Consider the following 14,507-nt stretch of genomic DNA (forward strand, 5'->3'; position numbering starts at 1 on the left):
CTTTCCTGAACCCACGTGCGGACAGTGACCTGTGTGCATGGAGCAGCTAGCATTGCTCCTCCCTGGGATGCTGCTCCTCTGGGTACCCCTAGGGGCTGTGGGGGCAGGGAGGGGGAGAAGTGACATCATCTGAGCTCCCTGCATCCAGGTCACTTTCCTCAGCTGGGCTGCATAAGGGGAGGGCAGAGAGCAGCAGCTTCTGATGATCCCCTCACAGCACAGCCCAGGTGCGGAAAGTGACCAGGACACATGGAGCACATAGTGCTGCTCCTCGCTCCCCCCAACCCTCTATGGCCCCATGGAGGAGCATTGGGGCAGGGGAGAACAGTGAGCACCTTTGCACTGCCACACGGTGCCCTTTGACCCCCTGGAGCCCTGGGTGACTACTGGGGGGCCCCGTCCCTAGTGCCGGCCAGTCTCCCCAGCACGAATAGCAGAAGACACAGGGAGACTGGCCCCACACTCTCTCTTTTTTCTTTTCTAATACATTTTAGCTTAGTTAATAAGAATTGGCTATAGCATGTATTTTGGGTAAGATCTAAGTTATAATTTAACCTGGTTATGTGGCTGATCCTTTCGGATCGGAAGAACCTTTTCTTTTATATGATGAAGTAAGATTTTCAGGAATCATCATCATATCTGACAGGTGTGTCTGGATGGAGGCCTGAGGCTGGGTACTTTAAGGGAACTGCGTGGGTTAAACTTCTAAGAAACCAGTGAGGTACTACAGAAGCTGTTTTGTGCTGGCTTGGTAAATCTAAGTATTGAAATCACCAGCAGCGTTTGGGATTTGTCTGCCCTGTTTTGTTTGCAGTTCACCCTGATTGAGTGACCTCAGCTGGCTCCCACGGGCAGCACCGTCACACCTACATCCAGGCTGTAGGGGTCCTGGGGATCTTAGGGGCCTTGGGGTGCACAGATACCTATGTCCAGGCCGTAGGGGTCCCTGGGGGCTTAGAGAGTTTTTTGGGGGGACACAGATACCAATCTCCAGGCTTTAAGGGTCCCAGAGGGGCATAGGAGGTTCGTGGGGGGCACATATTCCTACATCCAGGTTGTAGTTGTACCAGGGGGGCTTAGGGAGTTAGTGGGGGGCATAGATACCTATGTCCAGACTGGAGGCCTACTGGGAGTCTTAGGGGATTTGTGGGGGCCCAAGATACCTATGTCCAGGCTATAGGGGCACCAGGGGGTTTTAGGGGTTTGGGTAGGCACAGATACATATGTCCAGGCTGTATTGATCCCAGGGGGGATTAGAGGTTTCATGAGGGGCACAGATATCTACGTCCAGATTGTAGATGTCCGGGGTGGGGGGGCATTAGTGGAGTTGTGGGGGTACAAATACCTACATCCAGGCTGTAGGGTTCCTGGGGGGTTAAGGGGTTTCTGAGGGGCGCATATACCTACGTGTACACTGGAGTGTCCTGGGGGGCTTATGGAGTCTATATGGGGTACAGATACCAATGTCCTGGCTGTATAGGTCCCTGGGGGCTTAGGTGTTTGGTTGGGGGCACAGATACCTATGTCCAGGCTGCAGGGGTCCTGGAGGGGCTTAGGGTCTGTCACGGAGTGTGGGGGAGTCCAGCCTTGCACCTCTCCTCCTGGGACACACAGTGACTGTCAGCCAGCCATTAAAACAGAAGGTTTATTGGACAACAGGAGTGAAGGATACAGCAGAGCTTGGAGGCACAAGCAGGATCCCGCAATCGAGTCCTTCTGGGGGTTGAGGAAACTTAGTTCCCAGTTTGAGATTCCCTGAATTCCAACCACCCAGACCAAAACCGAAACTGAACTAACCCAACTCCCTCCAGCTGGCCCCATCCTGTGTCCAGCTTCCCAGGCAAAGGTGCTGACCCCCTCCCCCCTGCCTAGCTCAGGTTACAGGCTGAGCATGTGTCCGGTGCTAAAGTCACCCCCTGCTCTCCCATCCCCCACACAGACAGTCCCTACTCCATCACAGTAATGCCCAGAGCATTTCCCTCATGGAGCAACAGTGACACCGTGTGGCCACGCAGGGTAATGCACAAAGCATCACGCCTATGTAGAGGTTGTAGAGATCCCTGGGGGGCTTAGGGGTCGTGGGGGGCACAGATAGCTACGCCTAGGCTGGAGGCGTTCTGGTGGGGATTAGGGGCTTCATGAGGGATACAAATATCTATGTCTGGGCTGGAGAGGTCCCTGGATGGCTTAGGGGGTTGTGGTGAACACAGATACAGACATCCAGGCTGTAATGGTCCCTGGGGATTTAGGGAGTTGGTGAGGGGCACAGAAATCTACGTATGGTCTGGAGGGGTCCCTGGGTACTTAAGGGGTTGTAGTTGCGCAGATACCTACGTCCCAGTTGGAGGGGGACCTGGGGAGCTTAGAGGGTTTGTGTGGCATGCACACACCTACAGCCAGGCTGGTGGGGGCCCTATGGGTCTTAGGACATTTGTGGCGGGCAGAGATAACTAAGTCCAGGCTGGAGAGGTCCTGGGGAGGGCTTAGGAGGTTCCTGGAGGTCACAAATATCTACATCCAGGCTGGAGGTGTTCTGGGGGTATTAGGGAGTTGTGGAGGTTCACAGATACCTATTTTGAGGCTGTAGGGGTCCCGGGGTTGCTTTGGGGCATTTGGGGGTGCAGATACCTACGTCCATGCTTTAGGGGTTGCTGGAAGGATCAGTGGGTTCGTGAGGGTGCATAGATACCTACGTCCAGGCTATAGGGATCTTGGGAGGGCTTAGGGTTTTGTGGGGGGCACAGATACCTTCATCCAGGCAAGAGGGGTCCTGGGGGCCTTAGGGGGTTCGTGTTGGGCACAGATACCTGCGTCTAGGCTGGAGAGGTTCCGGGGGACTTAGGGGGGGTGTAGGGAGCTCAGATAACTATGTCAAGGCTGGAGGGGTCCCATCGTGGCCTGGGGGCTTGTGGGAGGCACAGATACCTGCGTCTTGGCTGGAGGGGTTTTGGGGGTCTTAGGAGGGTTGTGGGGGCACAGATACCTATGTCCATGCTGGAGGGGTCCTGTCATGGCTTAGGGGATACGTGGGGTCAGAGATACCTACGTCTAGGTTGGAGGGGTCCCGTGGGGGATTAGGTGCGTTGAGGTGGAACAGATACCTATGTCCCGATTGTAGGGGGCCCTGGGTAGCTTAGGTGGTTTGTGGGGGTCGCAGATACAAACATCCATGCTGTAGGGGTCCCGAGGGTCTTTGAGGGGCTCTGGGCGTCACAGATACCTACCTACAGGCTGGAGGGGTCCTGTGGGTCTTAGGGGGTTTGTGGGGCGTACAGACGCCTACATCTGGGCTTGTGGGTACCCTGGGGGGCTTAGAGGTTTGTGGGGAGCACAGATACCTTTATCCAGACTAGATAGGTCCCAGTGGGATTGGGGGCTGTGGGGGTCACAGATACCTATGTAAGCTGAAGTAGGATGAACTCTACCCTGACATCTGGTGGTGAATTATGGTGAGTATGGAAAAGAATTTCAGGGGCTGATTGTGTTTGCATAGACATACCCACCCCGCCTGACACGGCCACGTCAGCCTGGGATGGTTGCTTTGGCAGCTGTGGTATCCCCAGTTTATTTTTTGTTGGGGCATGAGATGTGGAGTGTTTTCACCCTGAGTGTGTGGATGAGGAACTGTGAAACTGCTTTGAGACAGGGATTCTTACCATCAATTGAGTGGCACTCGCTAGACAAGGGAGTGGGCTCCTTGGATGACCCAGAAACACTCATTACACTTTTTTGTCTCTTAACAGTTGAATAGGAGAGATGATTTTTGATTTTCTTAAGAATTGAAGTTCTAGGGTCTTGACCTGAAATTGTTAAAGAGCTGTGCCAGCTAGGGGAGGAGTCTGAAAATATATTGTGGAGCAGAATAACTGATGGAGAGAAGTAGTTTGTGGGATGGTTGCAGAGGCCTATGGAGTGAGGTGAGCAGAACAGTTTTTGGGGACAGCTGGAGCAGATCACAGGTCGGCTGGCGGAGCAGAGCAGCTGGTGGGGAAGGTGGAAGTAGAATCCCACACAGAAACATTTGAGGTATTGGACTTTGGAGTCTTGGGGTGATTTGGGGATTGCTGGACTCATGAGCCCAGGGAAAAGGACACGACCTAGTTGAGGTGTTTTCCCAATTTAATGCTATGTTGTCTATCTCATGTTATTAAACATTTTCTGCTACACCCAGACTCTGTGCTTGCGAGAGGGGAAGTATTGTCTCTTTGAGGCACCTAGGGGTGCGTATGTAAAATTTTCCCATGTCACTGGGTGAGGGGTCGAGCTGGTTTGCATTACGTTGTAGGGAAGGGACCCCTATGTATTGAACCCAGTCCTTACTGCTATCAATTCAGTGTGGCAGAAAGGTTCCACCTACGTCCAGGCTGTAGGGGTCCCTGGGGGGCTCAGGGGTTTGGTGGGGGGCACAGATACCTACGTCTAGGCTACAGGGGTCCTGGAGGAGCTGAGGGGGTGTCACAGAGTGTGGTGGAATCCGGCCCTGCACCCCTCTTCCTGGGACACACAGTGACTCAGCCAGCCAGTAAAACAAAACTTTTTTTGGCCAACAGGAACAAAAGATACAGCAGAGCTTTTGGGCAAAACCAGGGCCCCTCAATCGAGTCCTTCTGGGGGTACAGGAAGCTTAGTTCCCAGTTTGGGATTCCCTGAATTCCAACTACCCAGCTCCAAACCAAAACTGAACTAACTCCATCCAGCCGGCCCCTTCCTGTGTCCAGCTTCCCGGGCAAAGGTGCTGACCCCCTCCCCACTGCCTAGCTCGAGTTACAGGCTTAGGTCCTGTCCCTCACCTAAAGTCACCCCCTGCTCTCCCATCCCCCGCACAGACAGTCCCTACTCCATCACAGTAATGCCCAGAGCATTTCCCGCATGGAGCAACAGTGACACCATGTGGCCACGCAGGGTAATGCACAGAGCATCACACCTACGTAGAGGCTGTAGAGATCCCTGGGGGCTTAGGGGTCATGGGAGGTACAGATAGCTACGTCCAGGCTGGACGCATTCTGGCGGGCTTAAGGGGGTTCATAGCATCACAGATACCTACGTCCAGGCTGTAGGAGTCCCGGGGGGCTGTGGGGGTACAGATACCTATATCAAGGCTGGAGGGGTCCTGTGGGGTATAGGGGGTTTGTGGGGGGCACAGATACCTAGGTCCAGGCTGTCGGTGTCCTGAGGAGATTAGGCGGTTCACTGGGGGCTCAGATACATCCAGGCTGGATGTGTCCCGAGGAGCTTAGGGGGTTCATGGGGTGCTGAAACACCTGTGTCCAGGCTGTAGGGATCCCTGGGGGCTTAGGGGGTTCGTGGGAGTCACAGATAGGTACGTCCAGGTTGAAGAGTTCGCTGGGGAGTTTTGGGGGCATTGTGGGAGCACAGATACCTATGTCCAGGCTAAAGGGGTAATAGGGGTACTTAGGGGATCAGAGCAGACACAGATACCTAGTCCAGGGTTTAGGGGTCCCGAGGGGATTGGGGGTTGAGGGGGGAACAGATACCTACGTCCTAGCTGCAGGGGTTCTGGGTAGTTTAGGAGGTTCGTTGGAGTCACAGATACCTACGTCCAGGCTGTAGGGGCTCCTGGGGCGTTAGGGGGTTTCTGGGGGTCACAGATACCTACATGCAGACTGGAGGGGTCCTGGAGGGCTTAGGAGATTTATCAGGGGCACAGATACCAACGTCCTGGCTGTAAAGGTCCCTGGGGAGCTTTACGGGTTTGTGGGGGGCACAGATACATACGTCCAGGCTGTAGGGGTTCCCGTGGCGATTAGGGGTTTATGGGGGGCACGGATACCAACGTCCTGGCTGTAGATGTTCCTGGGGCACATAGATCGGCTGTGGTCGCACTTAACCCTACATCCAGACTGTCAGGGTCCCGTGGGGGATTAGGGGGTTCGTGGGGAGCTCAGATACCTATGTCCAGGCTGGAGATGTCCTGAGAAGAATTAGGGAGTTTCTGGGGTGCACAAATACCTATCTCCAGGCTGTAGGGGTCCCTGTTGGCCTTAAGGGTTTGTGGGGGGCAGAGATAACTATCTCCCATCTTTAGGGGTCGCTGGGGAGGCTTAGATGGTTTGTGGGGGGGGCAAATACCTACGTCCAGGCTGGAGAGGTCCCTGGGGGGCTTATAGGGTTCGTGGGTGGCACAGATACCTATGTCCAGGCTAGAGGGGTGGCTGGGGGGGGTTGTGGGAGCACAGATACCTAACTTCAGGCTATAGGGGTCCCAGGGGTGCTTAGGGGTTGGAGCGGGCACAGATACCTACGTCCAGGTATAGAGGTCCCGAGGGGATTGGGGGTTCTGGGGGGCAGAAATACCTACGTCCAAACTGGAGGTCTCCCTAGGGGTTTAGTGCATTTGTGGGGGTCACAGATACCTACGTCCAGGCTGTAGGGGTCCTGGGGGGCCTTAGAGGATCGTGAGGGGGCACAGATACATAACTTCAGGCTATAGGGGTCCCAGGGGTGCTTAGGAGGTGGGAGGAACAGATACCTATGTCCAGCCTGTAGGGGTCCTTTGGGGGGCTTAGGGGGTTGTGGGGGTAAAGCTACCTACATCCTGGCTGAAGGAGTCCTCAGGAGGTTCGTGTGGGTCAGAGATACCTACGTCCAGGCTGTAGGGGTCTTACGGGGCTTAGGGGGTTTCTGGAGGTCACAGATACCTCCGTGCAGACTAGACAGGTCCCGGGGGGATTAGGAGGTTTATGGAGTGCACAGATGACAACTTCCAGGCTGTACAGGTCCCTGGGGGGCTTAGGGGGTTGTGGGGGGCACAGATATCTATCTCAAGGCTGGAGGGGTCCCTGGAGGGCTTAGCGGTTCATGGGGGCACAGATACCTACGTCCAGCTGAGCTTTTCCCTGGGGGCAGCCTGAGCGCAGCTGCCATCAGCTGTTTGCTGGGCAGGCTCTGCTGAACTGCTCCCCTCTCCCTGCCTCTGCGGGGGCTGAGTGAGTCCCCTCACCAACAACCGCAGGGGTCGGAGTGGGCGGGGGGTGTGGGTCCAGCAGCAGCACAGCCCGCCCTGCTCCCTGGGGCTTCCCCCCACCTCTCAGGCTGATGACTCTGCCCTGGCCTCCACGTGAACCACTGCTCCCTTCCTGCCAGGTTCGGCTCCGGCCACAGCAACATCGGGTGCCCCAGGGAGCCCAACTAGGCTGGGGCTGGGGGCAGTGGGAGGCTGGGGGGAGGAGAAGCTCTGATACCGGCAGGAGGTGGGGAGGAGGAAAGGAGAGGAAGCGAGCTGGAGTGGGGGAGGAGAAGCCCCGGGCCCCTGCAGGAGCTGCATTGGGGTGGAGAAGCGCCAAGCTGGGGCAGAGGAGGAGAAGCCAGACTGGGTTGGGAGGTCGGGGGAGAAGCCCAGATGCCAGCAGGAGCTGCACTAGGGGATGGTGAAGGGGGAGAGGAGCCACCCTGGGGCAGGGAGGAGAAGCCCTGGACCCTGGCAGAAGATGTGGGGCTGAAGTCCCTGGCTCCGGAGCCCCAGCCCCACCTTAGTGGCAAAAGGGTCATGGCTTCAGCCTTGCAACCACTCTGTGTGGAGCTGGCCTGAGCCCCTCACGCTGCCATCCCCCCTGTGGAGCTGGCTCTCACTCTCCAGCTGTGGAGAAATACAGCCCCAATCTCCCCATGTTGGGATCTCCATTTCCCCCACCGTCACTCAGCCATGAATGGATTTAACCCAGGAGGCAGGATCAGCATTGGCCCCATTTGGCAGGTGGGCTCTAGGGCACAAAGAGGTGCAGTGACTTTCCCAAGGCTAAGCAGGCAGTCTGTGGCAGAGCAGATACTCAAACCCAGAACACCTGAGCCTGAGTCCTGTGCCTTAACCACAAGGCAACCTTCCTACCGAAGGAGAAGGAACCTCCTCTGCCACTTTGAGAGTGTGGGTGGGAGCAGCCACGAGACAGAGCTGACAGGAGGTGGCGGGGTTGGATAGTTGGGGAGGTGATTAGTGGGTCTGGGGGTCTCTGGAGGGGGCGGTCATGGGACAAGGAGCAGGGGGGTTGGATGGGTTGAGGGCTCGGGGGGTGCCTGTCAGGGGGTGGAGTAGAGTTGGGGCAGGTAGGGAGCAGAGGGAGTTGGATGGGTCGGGAGTTCTGGGGGGTCCTGTCAGGGGGCAGGGAGCGGTTGGATAGGAGTGGGAGTTCCGGGGGTCTATCTGGGGGCAGGGGTGTGGATAAGAGTCACGGGGACAGGTAGGGGGCAGGGCCCTAGGGAGGCAGTTACCGGAGGGGGGGTCTCAGGAGGGGGACCAAACCCTGGGATAGGGTTTTGCAGCAAGACAAGATAGCACAGTAGCCAATGGTTAACAGGTTACATAATGTCTCCACCCTTGGTCTCAAGTTAGTAAGTTAACATTTCATTAACACTTTGATAAAATGTTATTAGTAAAAAATATTTATATTGAATTCTGATTTGGGGTCCATAGGAATGGAGCAACTCCTTTGATTGTCCAACAGGTACATTCCTAGGGGTTAAAGCAAAGAAACAGTGAAAGTATATGGCAATAAAGATTGTTTTCTGTGTGTCTGAAGGCAGGCATTGGTCCTTGGGAAGGGAGGTGAAAGGATGCCATATCTTATACTGACATGTGCCAACTTTTCATAAACTCAAGGTTGGATCTGTGGGAAGAACGTCTCCCTACAGAAGAGACTCACACAATAGGAACAGGGATTCTTTGTTCAATCTGCAACTCTGAATAAGACACAATGATTTAGTTCTTAGCTCCAACACCTGACAATTTGCTGATCAAGCCTATCTTAGCAAACAAGGCTTTCTGTTAACCCAGCTTTCTTTTAGCTGGTCACTATTTGCTAGGCTTCTCGTCCCTTGACCCTGCTCTGGACTTTGGTCTGGAAAAGAGCTGGCACAATCCATAGACCAGGTTGTTATACAAAATGCACATGAATTTTATCCCTTCACGTACAGTAATGGCAAAGTTATTGGTTCAGGCTTGTAGCAGTGATGGAATAAACTGCAGGTTCAAATCAAGTCTCTAGAGTCCATCCACAGCTGAGATGGGTCATTCAGTCCTTTGTATAGAAATTCAGTTTGTAGCAATGTCCCTCCAGAGGTATGAAGCAGGATTGAAGACAAGATGGAGACGAGGCATCAGCCTTTTATAGTCTCTTGCCATGTGGTCTTTGCTTTCTTTGTCCCAAGGACACTCTATCCAGCACTTGGCATAGAAAAACCTTAGAGTTCTGTCCATAGGCAGGTCCCTGCATACCTTGCTGAGTCATAAGGCATATCTGCCTTCTCTCAATGGGTCGATTGTATAGCTGATGGTCCTTAATGGGCCATCAGGTAAGATAGGCAGAACTGACACCAACTTGTCTGGCTGGGGTGTTCCCCGGAAGCAGAGCACAAGTTTGAAATAGGGACAGCAAAGAGCCAATATTCATGACGTCAACTACAAAAATGATAAACATCTAGAGATAGCATCATTATAATCAACCAATCAGAACCTCTCCATAGACCCCTTACACAACAACCTTTCTACAATTTTGGTTGCAAATATAGAACCGTGGCTGCAACAGTGATCTATACAGTTACAAATTATGTCAATAACGTCACAGGAGGTGACACGGCGTCAGTGAGACTGATACTGGAATGCTGCCTCCAGTTTTGGTGTCCTCATTTGAAACAGATATTGTGAAATTTGAGCTGAAGGAGCAAAGAGCCACCAAATGTTCTGAGGGCTGGAGAAAAATGCCTTCTAGTGAGCTATTGAAAGAGCTCAACCTTTTTAGCTTCTCAAAAGAAGATTGAAAGGTGATTTCATTGAAATATTGAAGTGCCTTAATGGAGAAAAAAGATTGGGTGTTAAAGGGATCTTTAATCGAGCAGAGAAAGACATAACAAGACCCAATGATTGGAAGGTGAAAAGAGACAAATTCATGCTACAGCTAAGCCCCAAATAATCAACAGTGAGGATGATTCACCACAGGAACAAGCTACCAAGGAAAGTGGTGGATTCAGCATCTCCTCATGTCATTCAATGAAGACTAGATGCCTTTCTGGAATGTGTAAGCCCCAAAAGTAGCTATTGTGTCATACAGGAGGTCTGTGATATGCAGGGTGTCAGATCAGATGCTCTAATGGTCTCTTCTGGCCATAAAGTCGACTAATTTCTGAAAAACTGAGTGTAGCATTGGGAGCAGCGTCTGATGTTTTCCTGTCTAGCCGGCTTGCTTCCTAGAACGAACGCTCCTTGAGTGGGGTGATCCACAGGGAGTAGCTCAAACCTCCAAAGTGCCTGGCCAGGGGCAGGACATTGGCACAGGAAGGGAGGGGTGTGGCAGTGACATCACAAAGGCCTTTTGCAGGACCTCAGACTATTGGTCCAAGGTGGTGGGGAGGTGGTGACCTCACAGAGAGATGCTGACATCAGCAAGGCAGGACAGGGGCGAGGGACCAGGGAAACCTCAGAGATCCCTGTGGCTTTGCTTCAGCAAGTCTCCTTCTCCAGGTCTCTCTTTGAGGACTGAGAGAGTATTCAGGTTCATGGACGTGAGTGCCAGGAGGAACCTCTTTCAAGTTTTCTCCTTCCCTTTTAGAGATTTTACTAGAAAACAGGCGTCCCTGTTTAGATGGTAAGAAACCTGTTCAGTCTGATCCATCTGGTGACAGTTGAATTCTAGGCATGGAAAACATGAGCTTAGGAAGGCAGAATTTTATTCCACACCTGGGATTTTGTCCCTTAGAATCACTGGGGACATTAGGATTTGTCCTTTTTGTTTCACCTTTTCCTCCATCCCTCCCTCCCTCCTTTCTCTTTGTCTCTTGCTTTTCTTCTTTCTCCTGTTCCCCGCCCAACAGCAGGAGAGGGAGGGGTGTGTGTGTGTGTGTGTGTGTGTGTGTGTGTGTGTGTGTGTGTGTGTGTGTGTGTGTGTGTGTGTGTGTGTGTGTGTGTTGCGGGGCAGTGCTCTGCACCTCTCACTCTGGAAGGTCCCCACCCAAAAATGTGAGGCTGAACTAGGGCTCGGGCAGTGATCCCCACCAGTGACCTGGGCCACCCTTTGGGCTCTCTGGTGAGAACCCTCAGCCTCCCGTCCTCGTCTCTACCCTGATTGCCTGAGCAGGGGCTTATTAACAGGGAGGAGACTCAGCTCATTGTTGTTCTCTTTTAAGACCAAGGAAATAAGTCAGAACCAGTTCTGTGTTTGATGAGTTTTGCTGCTTCTCGGCATTAATTATCTCTGAGCAGTTCATGATTCTCTCTAACATTGCAGTTTTCCTCAAATACTTGCTGAATAATTACTGTCACTGTTGTTGGTCTGGAGCTCATCTGAGAGCACTTGATTCAGGTCATTCAATGTCTGAAATTCAAGATCCAATGGTTAGTTTGAAAATCAGGGCTCTGGGGGCCTATTCCCAACTCGGCCTCTGACTGGCTGTGTGACCTAAGACAAGTCAATTCTCTTTTTCAGCCTGAGCTTCTTCATCTTTCAAGAAGGGATAATAATGATCTACTCCTATCTACCTCACAGTGGGTGGAGGATGGGGATCCATTGGAGAGTGTCACTAGGAGTAGGGCATAATATGAGGTGTCCTATCACGTTTACTCAGAGGAGATTAGCACATAATAGAATAGCTGAAACAGTCTATTTTATTTGTTTTTTTTATTTTGAAATTGGTAAAAGCAGCAACGACTTAGCTCAGACTGAAGCATCTGATCTAATGTTCGAGCTTTAAGTGTCTCCTCTTTGCATGTGACGAGACAATTTAACACACTGTGACAAGCAGGAGATGCTTTTGTTTTGCAACAAAATACTTTTGCAAAGAACTTTCATCCCGCTTGTTATGATTTTGAGAAACAAACCGGTCTAGTCTGAATGAAATTTCCCCACCATCTCGATTCCTGGGCTCTATCCCTACCTCTAGAGGAGAGGGGGACGGTTTGTCCCTTAGAACAGGAGTCAGGACCAGTGGCTTCTCTTTCTGGCTCTGCCACCACCTTTCTGTGTATGCCTTTGGGTAGCTCACTTCCCTTCTCTGTATCTCAGGCTCCTCCCCATCTGTCCAATGGGAACAGGGACAGTTCTCAAACTCTGGGCAGTTGTGAACCTGAGTGAGATAAGGGGTATTAAAGCCCTGTGTGAAGGAGAAAGGGGAGTTTCACAGTGTTTAGCACCAAGGAATTCTAAAGTTTGCTAAAGTGTCTTGTTTGCGGAAACAAGAAATGGTCGGGGCCTAACTTTTTTAAAGCCCATTCAGGGATGTGAGTCCCTGTCTTTTAGGTACCTGGGGTTCTTGGCCAGCAGGAGAGAAGAGGTTCCTGCCTCCATTTTTGGGGCCTAAACAAACCAGGTGTTGTGCCCCAGTTCTCGTCTGAAATCCCTGAAAAAGAACATCTTCCCATCCATGAACAAGACAGGACCTAACATGCTAGTTATATTTTAATAAGACAAAAGCCTCCTCAAACCCAGTGTCACAATCACTGGAATGATTTTGCCTTGATATTTTACCGGCCGCAGACACAAAGCGAGTCAAATTACAGTTTCTGTTCGGAGTCAGTGCACACACAAGAATTCGGAGGCTTTTCATTCCTTAGGTTCTGCTGCCATTTCATTTCTGTCCTCTTCCAAGATTTATCATTGTGCAAAGCAATGTTTGGCCTTGGGAGTGTCCCCTCTGGTCCTGCCTGCCGCCTATGGGCAATTTAAAAGGGCCCAGAGATCCCTGCCACCACCACCACCAGCACAAGGGGGCTAAGGCAGTTTTCTGCTCGCCCTCGCTCCGTGTGGCACGCCACCCCAGGAAGCAGCTGGCACGTCACTGCAGCCCCTGAGGTGTGGGGGGGTCTCCCCGAGTGCCAGCTCTGCCTACTGTGGCAATGGGAGCTGCGGGGTGGAGTCTTATGGCAGCGGTGCACAGAGACACTCCCAGCCCTCCTGCTTAGAGGCTGCTTCCAGAGAGGGGTGCACATTGCTTTTGTGAAATGCCCGAGGTAAATGCTGCACCCCTCACCCTCTCCTGCACCCCTCACACCCTGCTCCAACTCAAACCCCATATCTGCACCCAAACTCCCTCCAAGACCCTGCCCACCACACCCACTCCTGCACCCCAACCCTCTGACCACACCCAGACCCTGCACCCAAAGTCTTTCCCAGAGTGCAACCCCTCTCCCTCCCACACCCAAACTCCCTCCCAGAGCCTGACACAGATGTGGGGTGGGACAGAACTTGGTCCCATTCTGGGAACCACCAAAAATTATACAAACCTGCCACCTCTGTCCAGCCCAACCTTCTGCTGATGCACCTCAGCCCACACCCGTGCAGGGTTTGAAGCTTTCATTGCTTAAATGCCAGGACACTGAGGGATTTCAGCTCCCCTTTGCCCAGAGGGAACCTTCACCCCACTCCCAACCAGGTTCTTGTCCACGGGATCACTGTAGGGGGGCTGGGTCCCTCTGGGTCTTTTTTCTCTCTAGGACAGGCCAGGGTGCAATAACTGGGGCATCTGAGCACCCAGGACCTTCTGTGGGGCTGCCATTTCCCTTCCCCTTCTGCGGTCCCATCTGTCACTGACTCCAGCCTTTTTTCTATCCATCGTCAGCACCATCCCAAGCCAGCTGCACCCGCCTCAAAAAGTCAGTGTCCCCTGGTGGGTGTAAATCACTGACCTCTCTCCTCTCTGAGCACTGACAGCCCCTCTGTTTCCTTGCCTCTCGGGCTTTGCAGATGGGACCTTTCCCTCCAGTGCTGGAGGATTCGCCATTCTCATCTACCATTGTCCCAAGCAGCACAGCGGGTGAGAATCTTAAACATAGTGAGGTGACTTAGGAGCAGAAACTCCCCCAGGACCTTCCATGCAATTTTCCCTTGCCCCTCAGTGAGCAGGATTGAAGCTCAGGCATGGAGCCTGGTGGGCCACATCCCCTCTGGGCATGAGCAAAGCAGCAGGGTGAAAAAAAGAGCCTGAAGATGCTGGGGATTGAACCCAGGACCTCATACATGCAAAGCATGTGCTTTACCACTGAGCTACACCGCCACCTTGGGCAGACCCCTGCTCTGAGGGTCAAACCTGCTGTCCTGGAGGTTGGTGGCTCATGGGGGACACTTTGCAGCAGGGCAAGATTCTACACAGCAGAGGAGGCAAGAAAGAGTGCATGCCCTGGATCCAGGGTGCAGCGATACAAGACTCAGCCCTCATACTGCATTGGCTGGGTGCAGGGGTGAAAGTAACTTACAGGACTTACTGGTACTGTGGGAGTCCTGAGGGGGCGTGGCATCATCCAGAAGAGGCGTGGGCTCTCAAGAGTTAAAGGCCCTGGGGCACCAGCTGTGGCTGGGAGACCCAGAGCCTTTAAATCAACCAGGGGCTCCTAGCTGAAGAGGTCGCTGGGAGCCCCCCGGAGCTCATGGGGCAAATTAAAGGGCCTGGGCCTCCGGCCACCAGGAGAACCCCGAGCTTTGCGGGGCTGGGGCAGGGATTTAAAGGGCCCAGAGCTCCTGCCACTGAGGGGAGCAACGAGACCTTTAAATCCCAGCCCCAGCCCGGTC

At 53.2% G+C, this 14,507-nt stretch overlaps 1 non-coding gene across 1 annotated transcript; it reads right to left on the reverse strand.

Moving 5' to 3' along the window:
• Positions 1-13,923: 13,923 nt before the first annotated feature.
• TRNAA-UGC (transfer RNA alanine (anticodon UGC)) lies at positions 13,924-13,995 on the reverse strand. Its single transcript has one exon. It is a non-coding gene; the product is annotated as a tRNA-Ala (tRNA).
• Between the last annotated feature and the right edge of the window lie 512 nt (positions 13,996-14,507).

Source organism: Gopherus flavomarginatus, chromosome 23, assembly GCF_025201925.1.
Source record: "Gopherus flavomarginatus isolate rGopFla2 chromosome 23, rGopFla2.mat.asm, whole genome shotgun sequence".
NCBI classification, from domain to species: Eukaryota; Metazoa; Chordata; order Testudines; family Testudinidae; genus Gopherus; species Gopherus flavomarginatus.